The following is a 9506-nucleotide window of genomic DNA, read 5'->3' as shown; positions in this document are numbered from 1 at the left end:
TATGAATGTGTTCATTTTCCACACATAAAATATTTTGTTTAAAATAAACCAACAGAAACAAGGTTGGGGGAAAAAAAACACTACAAAGCAGTGTCTCTATTGGCTTGACTTGCCTGAAAACAAACATGTGGGTTGCGCAGGTGAATGTTGGACTCTCTGTCCTCTCTCTGTGTATTAATAGCTTCTCGGGAGAGGCGCTGAGGTCTTTGTGTCAGGTTGGATCTCCAGAGGAGGATGACTGGAGTGCAGTGGGGGAACTAAATGAAGCGCGAAGTGGAGAATAGCGGAATACGCCGCATCGCCAGGGGACACTGGTGGCGCATTAAGGCGAGCGTCGGTAATGTGCAAAACAAATGGAGGGATGCAAAAACTCCCCCGAAGACCAACGCCATAAATCTCCACACTTGCGACTGAATGTGAACAGAGCCCGGACGGGGTTTCCTATCAAAGCGGCCGTTCATTTTGTCGGACGAGGTGCAAATGTGGGCTGTTAAAACCTTCACTGATGCAACGGGGAGTAATGGCGCGTGTGAGCAACGGGATTATTTGAATAAAGATGGATTACGGCGGGGAACAAGAATCCGACCTGTACACTGCTATACGTCTTCCCTGGTGGCTTGTGGTTTGCACTGATATTGCAGATTATTGCTGAAAATCCGAAACATGTAGCAGGAGAGAAAAAGGCACTCGTCATTCAATTCAATGATAATCTTCAAAGCCACGCTAGCTATGCAAATGTTGGCAAATTTCTGATACTCGTGAGCGCAAACGCGAGCAAACAAATACAACGCAAGCAGTGTGTACAGAATAAATAATAAAATAAACACACACGCACACACACACACACACACACTGACACACACGCACACACACACACACACACACACACACACACACACACACACACACACACACACACACACACACACACACTAGTAGCTTTCCTGTCAAGCACATGGAATAAATGCTCAAAGGATTTTCCATGGAAGGTGTGTCATTGCCTTTTAATGGTTTTATTGTTTTGTTTTGTTTTTGCGTTCTGGGCAGATTATTTTGAAGGCTTTACCCCAGTGGTCCCCAACCCCCAGGGCGCGGACCAGTACCGGTCCGTGGGTCAATTGGTACCGGGCCGCACAGAAAGAATATTAATTCATTCATCTTCCTAACCGCTTGATCCTCACTAGGGTCGCGGGGGGTGCTGGAGCCTAACCCAGCTGTCTCCGGGCAGTAGGCGGGGGACACCCTGAATCGGTTGCCAGCCAATCGCAGGGCACACAGAAACGAACAACCATTCGCACTCACACTCACACCAAGGGACAATTTAGAGTGTTCAATCAGCCTGCCACGCATGTTTTTTTTTTAATGTGGGAGGAAACCGGAGCACCCGGAGAAAACCCACGCAGGGGTTGCAGTCACATGGTTTGTCCGGGGAGAAGATGCAAACTCCACACAGGGAGGCCGGAGCTGGAATCGAACCCGCTACCTCTGCACTGTGAAGGCGACGTGCTAACCACTGGACTACCGGGGCGCCCCCTGCCATGCATATTTTTTGGAATGTGGGAGGAAACCGGAGCACCCGGAGAAAACCCACGCAGGCCCGGGGAGAACATGCAAACTCCACACAGGGAGGCCGGAGCTGGAATCGAACCCGGTACCTCTGCACTGTGAAGCCGACGTGCTAACCACTGGACTACCGAGCCGCCCCCTGCCATGCATATTTTTTGGAATGTGGGAGGAAACCGGAGCACCCGGAGAAAACCCACGCAGGCCCGGGGAGAACATGCAAACTCCACACAGGGAGGCCGGAGCTGGAATCGAACCCGGTACCTCTGCCCTGTGAAGCCAACGTGCTAACCACTGGACTACCGGGCCGCACAGAAAGAATAAATAATTTATATTACTTCAATTTGATTCATTTCGGAATCTGAGAGGTGTTTTATTTTGAATAATTGCCATACTCATCCATCTACAGTCGGTCAGTTTCAGTTTCAGTCACGCTTCTAGGTGACACCGTGACAGGTTCCCGCTAAAATGAAACACAGGAGCTGGCAAAATGAGCAAAAAAACTTTGGGAAGTTTCTTTGGGAAGTGGAAAAGGCCCAGTCAGGAGACAGAAGACGAACCGACGACTTTCGAGAAAAAGAAAGCTACATTTATGGTTGTGAATATGGATCTGGGGTGACGGTGCCTCCTTGCTGGACTTCACACGCTCTGCAACACTGCTTAACCCCCCCAACCCCCCAAAAAACACTACACTGTACCAGTTTTTAGTATGATTTTGTCGAGAAAATAGCACATTTTGTTCCAGAATCACCTGATAGTCTTGAGATGTCATCGTACTCTACACCGTTTTCAGACACTCTGCGCTCGATGTAGCAAAGCAGCCCCAGAACATGTCGTATTGAAGCCTCCTTCATGTTTCACAGTAGCTCCAGTGTTTTGTTTTTTTTGTGTTTGTTTTTATTTTTTCCTGAATTTGGATCCTCCCCATATAATTAAATCTGTCTTATGAGCCTGCCATCTAAGGAGCATCTGATGCAGATTGCTTCTGAATTCACCCCCCCCCCCTCTCTCTCTTCCCCATCAAGATGCTGCTTGATGCCAAACGGTCATGGCCACCTCGCCCGGCCTCATTTGCTGCTTAATTGCATCTTCTAGTTGAGCTAAAGACCTGTCATCTGTTTCTGGGCTTTCCATTTATCTTGGAGGAGAACCTGGTGAAGGTGGGTTCAACTACGCCCCTGCCGCAGGTATTCTTTCATCTGGAAATATGAGCTTAAGTGGAAACTTGAGCTAAATCCGCCCAATCTGTTTCACGACCACAGAAGCAAAAACCTAAAAATAATCAGCGCCACATCAAGGTAACGCCGGTATTCCCACGGTGAGCGCTGTCCTCATTCCTCGTAATTATGCAAATGACACATTAACGAGGCGTAATTGCGCATTCATAAAACAGCGGGGATAAACTGTGCAAAGACGGCGTGTCGGAGGGAAGCGTCGTCGTCCAAGGGCCGGTCGCGCTCATTGTTGACAGCGGTGTTTGCCAACCTTTATTGAATCAAAGCGCATATTTAAAAATTTTTTTAAAACATCTCACGGCAGCACACCAAACAATAATGTCAATATGCAGCCTATATTGAGTAATCTTGCAAGGATTTGCAGTTTACTATTCACAGATTGATTCAGATTCCATTTGCGTTTTTTTTTTTTCTTGTGGTGCCTCGCCACGTCTGGCCACGAAAAACTCACCTATTTGCATTTTTGTGCTCTTTCCCTGAGATGCAACAAAACACTGCCTAAGGCTTGTTTGGATGAAAGCAGTACAGCCATGAGCTCAATTTACGAAATACTGCAATTTTCTTTTCCGGTGCTTTGCTTTTGCATACTTGTACCATCTCATCGTCTACTTTGATGCGGGATCCTGCACTGATTGGTAAGTAGCTCCGCCTCTGATCACGCTTATGGAAGTAGCCAAATCCCACCAATGACCTCATTAATTCATTTTCATTCATTCATCTTCCTAACCGCTTGATCCTCACTAGGGTCGCGGGGGGTGCTGGAGCCTATCCCAGCTGTCTCCGGGCAGTAGGCGGGGGACACCCTGAATCGGTGTGCCAGCCAATCGCAGGGCACACAGAGACGAACAACCATTCGCATTCACACTCACACTTAGGGACAATTTAGAGTGTCCAATCAGCCTGCCACGCATGTTTTTTGGAATGTGGGAGGAAACCGGAGCACCCGTAGAAAACCCACGCAGGCCCGGGGAGAACATGCAAACTCCACACAGGGAGGCCGGTGCTGGAATCGAACCCGGTACCTCTGCACTGTGAAGCCGAAGTGCTAACCACTGGACTACCGGGCCGCCCGGCCAATGACCTCATCATTGATTGAAATGGTTAGTAATGGAGTCAGTAATGAGATAATGGGTTGTGTTTGTGACATGACTCAATGAGTCAAATCGACTCAGGAACTTCATTGTTGCTCCTCGTAAACCAACAAAACAGGAGGGTGAAATGTTGCGATAAACCAGAAATTAAAAGCGCACAATTCCCTAACATTAACCCTTTCAGGGACAGCGGGTTACGACAGTGGACAGCTTATCATTCATTCATTCATTCATTCATCTTCCGAGCCGCTTGATCCACACTAGGGTCGCGGGGGGTGCTGGAGCCTATCCCAACTGTCTTCGGGCAGTAGGCGGGAGACACCCTGAATCGGTTGCCAGCCAATCGCAGGGCACACAGAAACGAACAACCATTCGCACTCACATTCACACCTAGGGACAATTTTGAGTGTTCAATCAGCCTGCCACACATATTTTTGGAATGTGGGAGGAAACCGGAGCACCCGGAGAAAACCCACGCAGGCCCGGGGAGAACATGCAAACTCCACACAGGGAGGCCGGAGCTGGAATCGAACCCGGTACCTCTGCACTGTGAAGCCGACGTGCTAACCACTGGACTACCGGGCCTCCCACAGCTTATCATGTTATCATGTTATCAGGGTGCCTGAAAGAGTTAAATGAACGATTCATTGTTTACGTTTAAAATAAAAGGTTCCGAAACGGTTTCCATCCATGACACCTAATTCATCCCATCACGATTGGATTCACACAGCGTCCTCGAAAAAGACAGTCACAAGTAATAGGTAGCGTTTTAATAATAACGCCAGCCAACATTGGAGACGACATCTTGACACGCGAATCCCCCCGAGGGGGTCCCGTTGCGTGAGCAGGATAACAAAATGACTTTCTAGCTGCAGGCCTCTTCTTTCCTGCACATTTCAATCCGGTGGAATCGGGATCATTTATTTCCATCAAGAGGCGGCTTTGTCAGCCCTCCACACCCCCCATCCCGCACCCCGGAGGGACTGCGTTTGACAGTGTGTTTACCTATTTATTCATCACGCATTCCCGCGGCAAAGTGGGAGGGTTTGAGCGGCAAAGTCTTCACCGCTGCGACTTGATGCCTTCTTTTGCCTTTTATCATTCCCAGCCATTTTAACGCTTAAATGATTCCATTCATGGGAAGTAATGAAGGTGGAAGCCACTGAGGGGTTGTCATCTAATTGGCCAGATGGACCGCAAAGAATTTTTTACTGTTTCGCCTTTGAAAGCAGATGTGCCGGGCTTCAGACTTTTGACTCGCTCTCTCCCCTGCCGATTCCTGCTGTAATTGCAACACGTGTCTTTTTTTTTTTTTTTGCTTCTTTTCTGCATGACTCATTGCTGAGATTGTTAAACCAAGTGCAGCCTGGCGTGGCTTTCTTTCTTTGGCCCGTTCGCATTCGGCCGTTGGTGCCCTGGCCCGGTACACATCAAGCTCCAAGTCCTGAGAGTTCTCAATGTTGTGTGTTATTAACGATAAACGCCGCTGCCCACAATAGAAATGAACAGAACAAATAAAAGTCATCTCGTCAAAAAGTCCCACTGACCGCTCGGTTCGTGCGTGTGCACCTCTTACCCTGTCATCCATCCATCCATTTTCCGAACCGCTTGATCCTCCCTAGGGTTGCGGGGGGTGCTGGAGCCTATCCCAGCTGTCTTCGGGCAGTAGGTGGGGGACACCCTGAACCGGTTGCCAGCCAATCGCAGGGCACACAGAGACGAACAACCATCCACGCTCACATTCACACCTCGGGACAATTTAGAGCGTCCAATCAGCCTGCCATGCATGTTTTTGGAATGTGGGAGGAAACCGGAGCACCCGGAGAAAACCCACAAAGGCCCGGGGAGAACATGCAAACTCCACACAGGGAGGCCGGAGCTGGAATCGAACCCGGTACCTCTGCACTGTGAAGTCGACGTGCTAACCACTGGACTACCGGGCCACCCCCTGCCATGCATATTTTTTGGAATGTGGGAGGAAACCGGAGTACCCGGAGAAAACCCACGCAGGCCCGGGGAGAACATGCAAACTCCACACAGGGAGGCCGGAGCTGGAATCGAACCCGGTACCTCTGCACTGTGAAGTCGACGTGCTAACCAGTGGACTACCGGGCCGCCCCCTGCCATGCAGGTTTTTGGAATGTGGGAGGAAACCGGAGCACCCGGAGAAAACCCACGCAGGCCCAGGGAGAACCTGCAAACTCCACACAGGGAGGCCAGAGTTGGAATCGAACCCGGTACCTCTGCACTGTGAAGTCGACGTGCTAACCACTGGACAACCGGGCCGCCCCTTACCCTGTCATGAAGCCAGCTATTGATGATGACCGCCATCTTGCACAATAGAAATAATCCCCAATTCACCGCCCCCAATGTACGTACGTGTCATGATTAATATGATGGCTCCTCCGTCCGCCTATTTGTGAAAACCAGCACTCAGTCAAATAGGAAAATGAACAACAACTAAGACACGATCCGGTCACATCGACTATCCGCTTCGTTGAGCGCTTATGGCTTGCTTGGTAATGAATCTAATTCCTGCTCTCTCAATTTCTTCCTGATAACCGCCGACGCCTTGCACAATACAAATACGTAGCATTCATCCGGAAGGCGTCAGGCACGGTCGCAGGCACGTACAATTTATGTGCCGTAATCCTCCGGTCAGGCGTTTGTGATAAACATATCGTAGAAATGAACATCGAATCCCTCCTTGTATGCCCACACGCGTGTGATCTGCCTCTACGTGTGTCATGCAAACACTAAGTCTACCCTTCCATCCTCGCGTGAGATGAATTTCCCTTCGGATCACAATAATGGGGATGATTTTTTATTATTATGATTTTACGGCAGATAATTAATGTCATTGTTCCTCTCAACAGTTACTAATGATACCCACCACTGTCCACAATAGAAGTGAACTAAATGAGGACAATCAATCCACATTCAAAAAAAATAATAATCCGCAACATCATTTGGTCCCAAGAGCATGCATGACTTGCGCTGTAATTAATGCGAGCTTTCCTCTGGTCTATTGTGTTGGAACGAAATCAACCCGGCTTGATAATTAGGTCAAAAAAAGTCCAAAGGAACATTTGGTCACACATTTGCGCATGCAAACCAGCATTGTATGCGTCATCTGATGAATGTGATCGCTCCATTAGTCAGTTAAGCACGGTGATTGTCGCGATGAACAATAGAAACGAACGACAAAAACTATTAAGAATCCATCCATCCGTTTTTTTGATCCGCTTTATCCTCTCAAGAGTGGTGGCAGGTGCTGGAGGCTATCGTAGGCGTCTTCGGGCAGTAGGCGGGGGACACCCTGAACCGGTTGCCAGCCAATCGCACGGCACATACGGAGACAAACAACCGTCCGTGCTCACGCTCACTCGTAGGGACAATTTGGAGTAGTCAATCAGCCTGCCATGCATGTTTTGGAACGTGGGAGGAAACTGGACTACCCGGAGAAAATGCAAATTCCACACAGGAAGGACGGAGCTGGATTTGAACCCGGGACCTCGGCACTGTGAGTTCGACGCGCTAACCACTGGCCCACCGGGCCGCCCGATTAAGAATCCACTGCATTGCTTCTTTTCATCGTTATTGATAAAACAACTCAAAAAAATATCGGGAAAAAAATATTTTGGTGAAGTAAATAAAAATAAGAGTGTTTAAAAAAAAAAAAACTCTAACTGAAACCACATTTGATGTTGAGGCAACGAATTGAAACAATTTATATCAAATAAACAACATATCAAATAATTCATATCTAATACCGCCGCCCCCACCCTCAAAAAAGAAAAATAAACTAAATCCAAAACTAAGAAAAATTAAACAAAAATGAAGTATTATCAAAAAGATCAAAACAAACAAAGCTGCTGTCAAAACTAAAACTGCCACCTTGCACAGTCGACATGAACAAAGAAATTTCAAATAATTGAGTTAAGTCTGCAATGCATTGAGTCACACTCTTGTGGATAATTAATCCAATTGCTCCCCCAGACAAGTTAAAAAAATATGTTGACCCCCTCTTGCACAATACAAATCAACATAACTGCGCAAAATAAACCGGTCGAAAAAATTCCTGCTCCTGTCACGATTAACGGGCACGCTCCTCGGGCCACTTAGTCATCACAACTAACCCCTTGAAGCACCCCCCCCCCCCAAAAAAAATAAACAAAATGACAATACGAAATAATCCAGTCATAAAATTGCCATCAGTCAGCCTTGGTGGAGGCCTCCTGATGCATGGCGACACGCTCGAGTAGCTCCAAGTGAAGTGGCCGCTTCATTGGAGTCATTTGTGTTTCTCCGTACATCACAACATATACCGGTTGGCTTAACGCTGGGGAAGAAAAAAAAAAGTGATTTGCTTTTGCCGGCGCTTTCTATTGATGACATTTTTACAGGCTGAACTAGCAGGAGAGCGATTATATAGCCCTCCTTCCCTTGGTCGTCGATTGATGACGGATCGGATGGAGCCATATAAAATGCTGTGCAGCCGAGCACAAAGTCGGGGGGGGGGGGGGGGGGGTTGCGGAATGGGGGTAGGCATTAAATCAAAAATCATTGCATCTCTAAGAAGACATCCGCTCACCAAAACGTTCCCGCGAAGAACTCGTCTTTTAAGCAGTCACCGGGAATGGATTTATTTCTTATGAAGGAATCCATTATGAACGTCATCTTCATTGTTCACTGCTGCGTGATTTGAGGGATGGGTCCGAGTGAACTGGTGGAGTCGAGATTGATCGCAATGGCAATGAAAGCTTTCCGATTGAACAGTTTGATTAAGTATGGCGATGTGGCCCCATAATAGCAGACTGGTAGCAAGTCTTTCAGAAAGTTCATTCAGCATTTTGGCATGTTTGGAATGCATTCCCAATTGCTGAAAAAAAAAAAAAAAAGATATCTGTATCAGGATCGGGAATAAGGTCAATTTGAAGCTGTTTCCACAAATTATTAAAATGGCTGCTCTAGTTACCAGCTTCCGCAAGACTTGACCTGTTCATTGGCATTGGATCAATCATCAGTCGTGAAGGATTCAGATTTGGCGATTTAATAACTCGGCATGAGCTGATATCAGAAAATAGCGTGGTAGCACGGTTTAAGAATTAGAGTTCGAAAATGACTTTTTCTGTTTTCATTTGGAGTAAATAATAGCCGTATTTTTTGACCCCCATTGAACACAAGCTATTTTATCTTTAAACAAAATACAGAATATTTGGTGCAGAATAAACACGTCCCGGGGCGGCCCGGTAGTCCGGTGGTTAGCACGTCGGCTTCACAGTGCAGAGGTACCGGGTTCGATTCCAGCTCCCTGTGTGGAGTTTGCATGTTCTCCCCGGGCCTGCGTGGCTTTTCTCCGGGTGCTCCGGTCTCCTCCCACATTCCAATAACATGCGTGGCAGGCTGAATGAACACTCTAAATTTTCCCTAGGTGTGAGTGTGGTTGCGAATGGTTGTTCGTTTCTGTGTGCCCTGCGATTGGCTGGCAACCGATTCAGGGTGTACCCCGCTTACTGCCCGGAGACAGCTGGGATAGGCTCCAGCACCCACCGCGACCCTAGTGAGGATCAAGTGGCTCGGAAGATGAATGAATGAATGAATGAATAAACACGTC

Source organism: Hippocampus zosterae, chromosome 4, assembly GCF_025434085.1.
Source record: "Hippocampus zosterae strain Florida chromosome 4, ASM2543408v3, whole genome shotgun sequence".
NCBI classification, from domain to species: Eukaryota; Metazoa; Chordata; class Actinopteri; order Syngnathiformes; family Syngnathidae; genus Hippocampus; species Hippocampus zosterae.
This window is presented reverse-complemented; position numbering follows the sequence as displayed.